The sequence below is a fragment of the Schistocerca serialis genome, chromosome 5, assembly GCF_023864345.2.
Source record: "Schistocerca serialis cubense isolate TAMUIC-IGC-003099 chromosome 5, iqSchSeri2.2, whole genome shotgun sequence".
NCBI classification, from domain to species: Eukaryota; Metazoa; Arthropoda; class Insecta; order Orthoptera; family Acrididae; genus Schistocerca; species Schistocerca serialis.
This window is the reverse complement of record NC_064642.1, coordinates 474070459-474083814: the sequence shown is the minus strand read 5'-3', so window position 1 is coordinate 474083814 and position 13356 is coordinate 474070459. Positions and strand designations below refer to the sequence as shown.

The 13356-nt window shown below is 44.3% G+C and overlaps 1 non-coding gene across 1 annotated transcript; it reads right to left on the bottom strand.

Annotated features, from left to right (window-relative positions):
* Window positions 1-4872: 4872 nt before the first annotated feature.
* Window positions 4873-4947, bottom strand: Trnat-ugu (transfer RNA threonine (anticodon UGU)). Its single transcript has one exon. It is a non-coding gene; the product is annotated as a tRNA-Thr (tRNA).
* Between the last annotated feature and the right edge of the window lie 8409 nt (window positions 4948-13356).

The following is a 13356-nucleotide window of genomic DNA, read 5'->3' as shown; positions in this document are numbered from 1 at the left end:
GACCAGCGTTCGTGCTGGACGTGCAGACCGCGTGAGACGACGCTTCATCCAGTCCCAAACATGCTCAATGGGGGACAGATCCGGAGATCTTGCTGGCCAGGGTAGTTGACTTACACCTTCTAGAGCACGTTGGGTGGCACGGGATACATGCGGACGTGCATTGTCCTGTTGGAACAGCAAGTTCCCTTGCCTGTCTAGGAATGGTAGAACGATGGGTTCGATGACGGTTTGGATGTACCATGCACTATTCAGTGTCCCCTCGACGATCACCAGTGGTGTACGGCCAGTGTAGGAGATCACTCCCCACACCATGATGTCGGGTGTTGGCCCTGTGTGCCTCGGTCGTATGCAGTCCTGATTGTGGCGCTCACCTGCACGGCGCCAAACACGCATACGACCATCATTGGCACCAAGGCAGAAGCGACTCTCATCGCTGAAGACGACACGTCTCCATTCGTCCCTCCATTCACGCCTGTCGCGACACCACTGGAGGCGGGCTGCACGATGTTGGGGCGTGAGCGGAAGACGGCCTAACGGTGTGCGGGACCGTAGCCCAGCTTCATGGAGACAGTTGCGAATGGTCCTCGCCGATACCCCAGGAGCAACAGTGTCCCTAATTTGCTGGGAAGTGGCGGTGCGGTCCCCTACGGCACTGCGTAGGATCCTACGGTATTGGCGTGCATCCGTGCGTCGCTGCGGTCCGGTCCCAGGTCGACGGGCACGTGAACCTTCCGCCGACCACTGGCGACAACATCGATGTACTGTGGAGACCTCACGCCCCACGTGTTGAGCAATTCGGCGGTACGTCCACCCGGCCTCCCGCATGCCCACTATACGCCCTCGCTCAAAGTCCGTCAACTGCACATACGGTTCACGTCCACGCTGTCGCGGCATGCTACCAGTGTTAAAGACTGCGATGGAGCTCCGTATGCCACGGCAAACTGGCTGACACTGACGGCAACGGTGCACAAATGCTGCGCAGCTAGCGCCATTCGACGGCCAACACCGCGGTTCCTGGTATGTCCGCTGTGCCGTTCGTGTGATCATTGCTTGTACAGCCCTCTCGCAGTGTCCGGAGCAAGTATGGTGGGTCTGACACACCGGTGTCAATGTGTTCTTTTTTCCATTTCCAGGAGTGTATATGGCTGCACCCCATACAAATACTTTCAGAAACGAATTCCTGACACTTAAATGTATACTCGATGTTAACAAAACTCTCTTCTTCAGAAACTCTTTTCTTGCCATCGTCAGTCTTCATTTTATATCCTCCCTTTAATTTTCCTCTAGGCAGCATGAGGAACGGACTGACGTACCAGGTTGAAATTATTGTCACGTACTAAGGTCTACAGACCCTTGACGGCTTAATAAATGTCAGATTTTAAGTCAATGCAGTCAAAAGGTACGTCTATGTATGTCAAATATTTTGATACTTGCAAACTCACTCATCATAACGTGTAGGGTACTTCACGTTGACTAACATTGATGAAATTTGGCAAGAAGTGAGGTTTCAAAGTACAAGTAAAGGACAAAATCCGAAAATCGTTACTTTTTACTTATATTAAACGAAAGAATATCTCTTTTGTCATTTGTTACACTTCATTCCTTGCCTGCTGTTCGACTTTCACCCCTGCGCCCCAGTCAGCCGGAAAGGAGAACTACTGATTCTTATAATAATGGTCACCTGGTTCTTGCGTGATTTTATATCACGTTTATATTATTGAAATTAAAACATTCTCGAAAATCTTGGAATCCCTGGGGCCAATATCTTGTCTGTATCAGTGTCGATAAAAAGCAAAAATGGTAAACATTTTCGATTCTCGAAAAGGATGAACTGCCGCTATACACAAAAAGGTTTTGTAGAACCGTCAGTGCGCGAGGCAATTTTTTTCTAATTACTCCTCTATTTCCGTCAATCTGTCATCTCCCACTAGCGTACGGCAGTTGTATATGAATATACGAAAGCACTACTGCTCTCGTTTTGTAGCCTTGGGATCTTGTAACAGTAAAGCTCCGATCCGAAGTTCAGAACGTGGGGCTAATTAAACTACGGAACACTTTTCCTTATTGTCACACATCTTGATTCAAAGGTGGGAAGTATAATCGCCACACTTACTTTAGAACGAATTGGCGACCTAATTTTCCACTCCTCTGGAACAGAGACACCGCCTATGTTGCTGGTTTTGCTCGACCCTGGGTAATTCTTTCCACAGTATCATTCATATCTGTGCGGTTTTCCCCGATCCGCCACATGGGGAGGCGCCCGATGGGGGACTATCAACACGTTACATTTATTCACGTTCAGGGTCAACTGCCAGCCCGTGCGCCGTCCATCATGTCTCTGCAGGTCCTTACGCAAATTGCTACAGTCTTCTGGCGATGCTATCGTCTTGTAGACAACCGCATCATCTGCGAACACACGTATGTTTATACATATTGCCAATAGTAACGCTCCTATCACATTTCCTTGGTGTGCTCCCGATATTATTTTACATCTGTCGGTTTTTTTTTCCGTTAAGAGCAAAGTGTTGGTTCTATCTGCAAGAAAGTCTTGAATCCAGTCGTAAATTTGGTCTGTTACTCGGTAAGTTCGTATTTTTCCACTAAGCGGCAGTGCGGGACAGTTAAAATGCTGGAACACGTTTTGAAAATCAGCGCCAACGTCTATAGCGCTGTGGATCACATGCAGGAACAGAGCGAGCTAAGTTTTGTAAGGTCTCTGTTAGCGGAATCCATGCTTATTTTTATAAAGAAGACTTTCGTTCTCCAAAACTGCCTAATGCGAGAGCATAAAACGTGTATCTAAATCCTGCAACAGATTTACGGTTTATTTCCAGTCGCTAGGTATTCTTAGTTGCCTCAGCGACCTACCATAAAATGCACCTAGAAGGGCAGCAAGTTCTTCTGCATAATCTTTGTAGAACCATACCAAGCGATTGTAGTTGCATTTCTCTCCCTCGATCACTTACCTCAGTACCTGCAGTTTCGACGTTCGGATGACAATTGAAAGGAAGGACCGTACGACGATCTTCGGAAAACCGAATTCAGTATTTCGGCCTTCTTTCTGTCTTCTCCTGTTTAGGTGCCACCAAGATCATTGAGTAACTGAATAGATGATTTCTACTCGCTTACTGGTTTTAAGATCAAAATCTCTTAGTGTTTTTAGGCAGATGAATTGGCAAAATTTCCCTTTCGAAGCCACTGAAAGTATCACTCATTGCTCTCCTTACGTTTATTTCGCTTCTATCAGATTTTTTGTTTTTTTTATTTTGTTTGTTTGATCAGCCAGTTTGTTTTGGCTTCTCTTGAATCTGTGATGCTCTCTTTATTTACGTAGCGGTTTTCTAACAACCCTGTTAATTCAAGGTGTGTATTTTCCATTCCTTAAGACCTTGTTCAGAGCGTACTTATCTAAGGCGTACTGAACGATGTTTTTGAATTTTTTTTCCATTTGCACTCCACATCTTCGTCCTCACCATTGAATATTTGATGTTGCCTTTTAAGATACTCAGAAATTTGTATCTTGTCATTCTTGCTACACCAAAATATTTTCCTACCTTTTTTAACATTTCTAAAAATTCCCATTGTCAAAGGTGCTATCACGGTCTCATGACTACTAATAGCCCCTTCTACAGTAACTGGTTCGATACGTTCACAGGTCTTTTTGAAGCTACGAGGTCTAAGACGTTGCATTCATGGGTTTATTCTCTGTCTGCTCGAAGTAATTTTCTGACAAGATATCCAGAACAATGTCAGACGTATCCCTGTCTATGGTACCAGTTTTGATCGCATGAGTCTCCATTTCTACACCTGGCAGCTTAAAGTCTCCCCCTATTACAACAGCGTGCTCAGGAAAATTATTCACGAAATTCCGAGTGTCACCTCTGAAGCTCTATACTACTACATCTGTTGACGCAGACACACTATGAAACGTCCGATTACATTTTTTACCCACCTTTGATGGTTAACTTTACCCAGATTAATTCACATTCAGAAACAGCGATAACTTCACAAGATATTGTCAGATTCTTTGCTGCATTCTGAACTTAGGATTTCGTTGCTATTCACTTACGGTTTCATCTAACTTTCAGTTCCTAACACTATCTGGGCATTATTATCTTAAATAAGCGGTACTAATTCTGGAAAGCCGGCCACTGTGGCCGAGCGGTTCTAGGCGCTTCAGTTCGGAACCGCGCTGCTGCTACGGTCGCAGGTACGAATCCTGCCTCGGGCATGGATGTATGTGATGTCCTTAGGTTAGTTAGGTTTAAGTAGTCCTAAGTTCTAGGGGACTGATGACCTCAGACGTTAAGTCCCATAGTGCTTGGAGCCACTGAACCATTTTTTTTTTTTTTAATTTTCGAAATTTATCACAGATGCTCCTGCAGTTTACTAACATCATAGTTACCTTTGCTACTTACGATCTCCAAGGACGAGGAATCTCTGAGAATTAAGTGGGTGATGTTTCTTCGATTTCAGCATGCTATTCATCTCTGATCCCATGTGACCTTGAAAAAAAAACTCATATGCACGTCACATGTATTCCGCTACCACAGCAACCGCTTCCTGCGTGTATTGCACGCCTGAGCTATTAAAGGGAGCCCTACAATTATCCATCCGATAGCGGAAGCAGAAAAATTCTCATTCGATAGCGTCGAAAAATTGTCTGATCCTCTGGTTTAGACCTTCCATTCTGCTACAAAGCAGAGGCCCGCGATGAACTTTGAGTATGGCGCTACAAACAGCTAGCCTGCATCCCGCGGGCGTCATTCGAGCCGACGCGAACCACGATTTGCAGCCGGAATGATAATTAAATCAAGACCCTAAGCTGCCTACAGTCGTTGATACACATCAACGGGGACAGTTGAAAATGTCTGCCCCGACCGGGACTCGAACCCAGGCTCTCCTGCTTACATGGCAGACACTCTATCCATCTGAGCCACCGAGGGCACAGAGGATAGTGTGACTGCAGGGATATATTCCTTGCTCGCTCCCCGTGAGACCCACATTCCCAACTTAATGTCCACCCACTACATTCGTAGTGCCCCTGCCCATTGCACTCATTACTCGTGCCAGATAATCTTACCGAGTCCCGTAAGAGTTGGGGCAATGCGTGTGCATCAGCACAGAAGGATGTCAATGGCCGGTTAGCCTTAACTTCTTTCGGACATGTCCGAAAGAACAGATGTCATCTTCATACACTACTGGCCATTGCTACACCAAGAAGAAATGCTGTTGATAAACGGGTATTCATTGGACAAATATATTATACTAGAACTGACACGTGATTACATTTCACGCAATTTGGGTGCATACATCCTGAGATATCAGTACCCAGAACGACCACCTCTGGCCGTAATAGCGGCCTTGATACGCCTGGGCATTGAGGCAAACAGAGCTTGGATGGCGTGTACAGGTACAGCTGCCCATGCAGCATCAACACGATACCACAGTTCATCAAGAGTAGTGACTGGCGCATTGTGACGAGCCAGTTGCTCGGCCATCATTGACCAGACATTTTCAGTTGGTGAGAGATCTGGAGGATGTGCTGGCCAGGGCATCAGTCGAATATTTTCTGTATCCAGAAAGGCCCATACAGGACCTGCAACATGCGGTCGTTCATTATCCTGCTGAAACGTAGGGTTTCGCAGGGATCGAATGAAGGGTAGAGCCACGGGTCGTAACACATCTGAAATGTAACGTCCACTGTTCAAAGTGCCGTCAATGCGAACAAGAGGTGACCGAGACGTGTAACCAATAGCACGCTACACCATCACGCCGGGTGATACGCCAGTATGGCGATGACAAATACACGCTTCCAATGTGCGTTCACCGCGATGTCGCCAAACACGGATGCGACCATCATGATGCTGTAAACAGAACCTGGATTCATTCGAAAAAATGACGTTTTGCCATTCGTCGTTGAGTACACCATCGCAGGCGCTCCTGTCTGTGATGCAGTGTCAAGGGTAACCGCAGCCAGGGTCTCCGAGCTGATAGTCCTTGTTGGTGCAAACGTCGTCGAACTGTTCGTGCAGAAGGTTGTTGTCTTGCAAACGTCCCCATCTGTTGACTCATGGATCGAGACGTGGCTGCACGATCCGTTACAGCTATGTGGATAAGATGCCTATCATCTTGACTGCTAGTGATACGAGGCCTTTGGGCCTCAGCACGTCGTTTCGCATTACCCTCCTGAGCCCACCGATTCCATATTCTGCTATCAGTCATTGGGTCTCGACCAACGCAAACAGCAATGTCGCGATACGATAAACCGCAATCGTGATAGGCTACAATCCGATCTTTATCAAAGTCGGAAACGCGACTGTACGCATTTCTCCTCCTCACACGAGGCATCACAGCAACGTTTCCCCAGGCAACGCAGATCAACTGCTGTTTCTGTCTGAGAAATCAGTCGAAAACTTCCTCATGTCAGCACGTTGTAGGTGTCGCCACCGGCGCCAACCTTGTGTGAATGCTCTTAAAAGCTAATCATTTGCATATCACAGCATCTTCTTCCTGTTTGTTAAATTTCGCGTCTGTAGCACGTCATCTTCGTGGTGTAGAAATTTTAATGGCCAGTAGTGTATATTTACAGCAGGTTACTCGCAGTGCACTCAACAGCCGCCGACAGAATCAGATCCCGGTAAAGCTGCCGAGTGTACACTTGGCGTTCTTTTCCGACTTACATATTGTTTTTTTCTGAGGGGCGCCTTAACCCGTCCAACGCTGAAGCTCCTAATGGCTACGATTCCCGCCCTACGCTTTGGGCCGAACCGGACAGAAAAATCAGCCATGGAGAGGCAGCAGGTGTCCACTTGGAAGTATTATCAACTTTGAGTACCACCTCGCACCTGTCGCGAAGGCGTAATGAGTCAGCGGTGCGGGCTGTTCCCACTTTCGCCTTCCGCCCAGAAACACGGGAAGTTACAACTCTCGAGTGAAGACGGACCGATCGGATGCTGCGTATCAGAAGGCGCAGCCGACAATGGGGTTACGGCACCAGACACGTCGCAAAGTTCGTCACCTGTGTCCCTGCGTCGCTGCAGCTTTGACCGGTAGCCTGAAGCCTGTCGACCACGGACAACACATCTTCCATCTGTTTACGGACAGAGGCCAATTTTTCTTGCGTCCGCACACAAAAAGCACAGTCCTGAAACGTATCGTATTGCTTAGAAAAGTTCATAAATTCTCAAAAATACAAAAATAGCCGTCAGGCCCAACTGAGAAAGAACGAACAGAGCCCTGTAGGAGAGAAAATATCCTTGGCGCTACTGAGGTTGGGACATACATGAAACAGAACGAGAAAAATTGACAAAGACTAAAGTCAGCTCTGCAGAGTTCTTACTAAACACTGAAATTGCAGGATCCGCAAGCTCTTAAAACAGAAATAAATGTCATTACTGAAAACCAGATGTGTTAACAGTTACTTTCCGCTAGAAACTCAGCTCACGCAAAAGCTACTGCAGGAAATAAATACACGAGCTCTAAATGTAAATAAACGCAAGAGAGTGGTAGAATAAACACAGATAATGTTCACTTCGTGACAGAAGCTCATGAAAAACAAACGCTGAGCAAAACTAAAGGTTGTGCACTCATGCAAACTGCTGGTGCTATCGATGCTGGACGATACTCCCACCTAGGTAGCCGACCCTAGATATACGGAATCGGACAGAACAAGACCAGGAAATAAAATTTCTTTTCAAAATACACGTCCCGCTTTTCCCGTTGATTGATTTGGGGAGAATGCTGGAAACTTAGATGTGCATGGCTGGATTTTAATCAGGGTCTCCGAAGCCATGAATGGAAAGAAGTGGCTGAATTGCAACCCCAATAGACATATAATTCACATCCCTGCTGCTTTTATTGAGAAGAGTTCTGCCATTCATGGCCACATAGCAACGCTGTCGTTTTCAGTAGAGGTTAAGTTTAAATGAGACACAAAAAAGGAAAGTGAGCTTTAGTTTCCATTCCCTTAACTTCTGCCTAGAGTAGAATACAGCATAAACTTTATTCATCATACAGTTTCGTGAATGGAGAAAATATTTGCACATATGAATATTGCAGATTGCCATAGAAGATTTCAAAATCCTCCTCAAAACAAAGACCAGGAATAAAAAAAATGTTCAAATGGCTCTGAGCACTATGGGACTTCACTGCTGAGGTCATCAGTCCCCTAGAACTTAGAACTACTTAAACCTAACGAACCTAAGGACATCACACACATCCATGCCCGAGGCAGGATTCGAACCTGCGACCGTAGCGGTCGCGCGGTTCCAGACTGTAGCGCCTAGAACCGCTTGGCCACTCCGGCCGGCAAGACCAGTAATAACTATTAAATCTTCTTATCGAGGAGACTGGATCGAAAGTAGGGGCAGGAAAAGCAGTCGAGGCGTTCGCGCCTTCTCACTCGTGAGAGCCAGCAGAACTCAGCCCACAGGAATGTGTAAGCAAGCCGGGTGAGCGTATTTCCCGATGCTGTCACTGACTGCCCAGAGATTCTGGAGAGCTGCCACTACATGTGTGGATCAAATTTTGTGGTCGTTCTCAGCCACACAATTACAAATCAGCGTCTACAGAAGTTTTACGCAATCCATTTCCGAGAAGTTGTGAGACATAGAGTAGTATCCGTAGCGTTTCGTTATACACCACACCCGTCTGAGTCACGCTATGTAGTCCCACAGACTGATCGGCGTTTCTCGGTATTGCAGCAGTCACTTTAAGCATAGTGTTGAATCCTGTAATTACATGCGGCGTTACAGGTGTTGACAGCGTGAGCACTAAGCGACTTTGAACTGAGTCCTCGCTCAATAAAGACTTCTACCACAAAAGTGTTGATTCTGGCGACCCCTTTACGCTACATTTTTTCTCAAACATCTGCTATGATAAGCTGCATGCACCTTTTTTATTGTTTTTGTTTTTTATCGGCATTAGTTATACACGGTCTTGTTTCTATTTCAATATACGTGTCCTGTCATCGGTGCTGCTCAACTAAATAAATGAGGAAGTCTCGATCAAGGAGAGCACCATAAATTCAGCAAGATGCAGACTGTGGGTGTACTGTACAAATATCCCATTGCTCTACGTACACATTCAATCAGTAAGATCTCTACTACTAATAGCGATACAGTGGCGTATCTGCTTACTCGTATAGCCTAAGACTTCGTAACGCTTCTGTGTTTAATTCTCCTCTAGATCCACTTTAACTCAATTCACATTTTTTCCCAAATTTAGTTTTTATTTTTACTCCTGTTTTCCTGATTCTATTCATTATGATTCTTTCGTTCGTTCTAACTCAAAAAAGGAAAGCAAGAACTAATATTTCGAAACTAAGCCCCAGATATTCATTTATAATTCTCGTTCCATAACCTTTGTTGAATTCTCTAGTTAGTCAGTTAAAGAAACGAGGTTTACAGTATGGATGTCCTAATTGTCTTGCCATTTCTGACACTTGCGACTGCGTGCCTGTTGGTACACTGTACAGCACATTGATTGAAACCGCTCTGTCACGAAATAAATCTATGTACTAACTTAGCCAGACATATGATCGGAATCCTTGTTTAGCGTTGCCTGTGGTACTTCACTTTCACTTATGTCTTGAAAGGTACTAACGGTATTATGAAATACTGAAATATTGTTCTGATGAAAAACATTAGTCATTTATAGGACAGACTGTTTTGCTAGCAAGTGAATGTCAACGCTTGTATTTCCTGTGTTGTCGGAGAAGATTGAACGACTGTCTAGGGTATTTTCTATGTGTATTGTAACCTCCAAAATTAAATTTGATGGCTGTTTCAGATCCCTTTTTTTGCTGCGTTTTTCTGCTTATAGAGAGAACAAATTCTCTCATTCTATATTCAACTCTTTCCACAGCGAATCGTAGATTCTGTGGCCAAGGGATTATTTCTGTTCCTCACGATGTCCGTACCTAATAGGCCAAACGAACATGGAGCATAACGTGTAACGATCCAGGGTGCATTACAGCAAAACTATACTACATTGTCAGGCCAGAAAGTGTGGAGCCGCCGATAAATATACAAAAAATGAGTTTTAAACTAAAACATATTAGGGAGTATTATCTTGCACTAAGCTATCTCACCAAAAAGCTTTTAAACTCCAAAAACGTTACAGCGAAGTCGATTTTAGCTGAAAGACGGAAACATGAAAGGAAAAATAACATAGAAACTAAATATGCTGGAATAGCATGGAATGTCTTCTGGAAAAACATCAGTAGTGATGTTCTTTCGTCTGACGTGAGAACAGCGTGGTACAAGGTAGTCGATAACATCATTAGCACTAATGACACTAACCTCTGCACCAAATGAAACCTCGTTGATAGTGTGCCTCATCGTTACACATGTGGAGATCGGATTATCAACTGGAGGTTGACCATGGAGAAAATTACTCATATAACAAGAACTTCGGCAAACAATGTACCGACTAACATTTTCTTCAGACCAGAAGAAATTTACTACCCTCAGTCAAAAAATAACGCAGTGATTTGATTAATCGGCAGATATACAAGTTACATTTATAACAATATTGGGAGCGATGAACTTATTGAATACAAGACGTATATCGAAAATGAATTTGAGAAAACACTTAAGTAACACAATCACAATAAGAAATATGGTAACATGCTCCGAACTGTCTTCAACAGAATGGGTATGCGTTAGGAACTGGATTCCTCGTGGTTAGGGGATGGGTTGCGTCACTTTCCCGACCCTAACCTCATCTGCAAGTAACACATGAAAAATAAATCAGTAGTACAGCAGGTACAAGAATATGACGGCAGACACCTGGTGTCTGATATAAAGGAAGATCTTGAACTCCCTAAGGATGCGTTCAGATGGCTGGAACTGATAAAAATGACAAGGCAGTGAAGGATTCTGCGATGTCGCTGTTCGGGACTGCTCTTCTGCCCACGTAATTTACCCTGGAAGCAACACACATCAAGGATTTACTGACTGATAAATTTGGGTCTGGGAAATGATGACGAGGAACCTCAGGCTGCAGAAGAAGAAAATGTGCATGCTGAACTGCCGCCAGTTGAAGGTGACAGTGGAGGTGCTAAATGTGTGCTGCTGCTAAAGACTGCATATCATTCCTCATTCTTTGAATACTGTAATTTATGACTGCAGTTATCTGCCACCTTATTTATGTCTTTTCATTGTAAGCTAGCCATTTTTGTTACTGTTTTTGTGGAATAAAAAAAGTAGTAAAAAAAATAGGCAGTACCCACAGTCAGCATTCCGTCTTTCAACGCACTGGAGGAGAAAAGCACATAACGTCATAGAGTGTCTTAAATATCAGATTTCTGAGAATCTAGAGGACATATACCTTCCATATAGCCGTATATAATTGTTACTTGCTGCAAAAACCAAATATACAGAACTGAATCATTAATTAAACATAATTTCTTGATCCACCAACATAAATTTTTACCTTTCTATTATTTTTCATGTCTTTTTTTTTTTGCTTTCTTTGTTCTTATCCACTATTCTGCGTTGAATATGCTGTCCATTCTGTTCAGCAGTTCTTCTAGCTATGCTTCACTTTCCACAAGAAGCTCAGTGACGTCCGCGTGCATATTGACAACTGATATCGTGTCCCCATCCCCATAAACAGAGGTTTCTGTACAGAAGACGGAATGACCTCTATGACGAAGAAGCGTCTCTAAAATAGATGTCGGCCGTGGGGAAGTAATCGTGCCAATCATCGACATAACTTATAAATTCAGTAACACGCCGAAAACTAAATACACAGCCATCATTTGGTCTCACGTTAAACGGGAAAGTTCACCTCTGTACCTAACAGGCCGGCGTATGACGGCAATATGGAGGACCTGGGTTCAGTTCCTTGCACTGTCAGTGATTTATGCTCGGTGAGAGGACTGAAAACGGGTGCCATCAACCTCGTGAGGTCAGTTCAGGAGCTACCTGAAGGAGAAGCAGTGGTTCCAAGGTCTGGAAAGATGATTATGGCCGAGGGAGAGAGAGGTGTATTGTCTCATGGCCCTCCATACCGCATGCTAATGACACCTTAAGGCAGAGAATGACGCGGCAAGCTGGCATCATCGCATGGTGCTCTGGGTCTGATCGCTGAATTACTTTTAAACTGAAATGCCAGTACCGCTTCGACATGCATGGTGTTGCGAATTGTACGCACTGTGATTTCCTACTCAGAGGATCCGACCCGTGTCTTTCAACAGTTTTGTATCTCAGAGATCAATTATCCATTACGAGTGAACCATAAAAAATAGGTAAGACGCTACACGTTAGGTACGGTGGGCTGGAAAGAGGCTGGCTGTTGCGTGGTCGTAAATCCTTAACAGTACTTAAATATATTTATCAAACAATGTCAACGACTCTGAACGCGTACACAAGATGAACGAGAAAAGTATTCGGCGTTTAATTTACTAAAATGCGAAACTCAATATCTAACACACAGTACACACAATAAAATAATCTGCCCCTTCAAACTTTACAATAATGGCCGTTAGAAATATTGTGTAAAAAACAGCGTAAAAGGAGAACAAGAAAACACACAATAATCAATCTTAATCCAGAATACAAAATCCTAAAATATGCCCAACCAAAAGCCGTCGCCCTGACAAACATTAAATAAGCCGTTAACAAGAAAGCGAAAGTAAGCAAAAGAACACACCACTCCGAGCTATCCCCTGGTGGACAATAGGAAAACAACAAAACAGTGAGCTTTATTTTAACAAGAATAAAAGCAATGATTCAAAACTAAAGTCCACTGATGTGGTCAATTGCCAGATGACTTGAACACAATTATTTGACCTTTGGTTTAATATTTAACATTCAATAATAGTCTCTTATTATTTGTGACAGAGATACAAAATCCTGAAGTAAATACACTATGAGATCAAAACTATCCGGATACCTGGCTGAAAATTACTTACAAGTTCGTGGCATCCTCCGTTGGTAATGCTGGAATTCAGTATTGTGTTGGCCCACCCTTAGCCTTGATGGAAGCTTCCACTCTCGCAGGAATACGCGTTCAATCAGGTGCTGGAAGGTTTGTTGGGGAATGGCAGCCCATTCTTCACGAAGTGCTGCTCTGAGGAGAGGTATCGATGTCACTCGATGAGGCCTGGCACGAAGTCAGCGTTCCAAAACATCCCAAAGGTGTTCTGTAGGATTCAAGTTAGGACTCTGTGCAGGCCAGTCTATTACAAGGATGTTATTGTCGTGTAACCACTCCGCAACAGGCCGCGCGTTACGAACAGGTGCTCGATCGTATTGAAAGATGCAATTGCCATACCCGAATTGCTCTTCAACAGTGGGAAGGAAGAAGGTGCTTAAAACATCAATGTAGGCTTTTGCTGTGATAGTG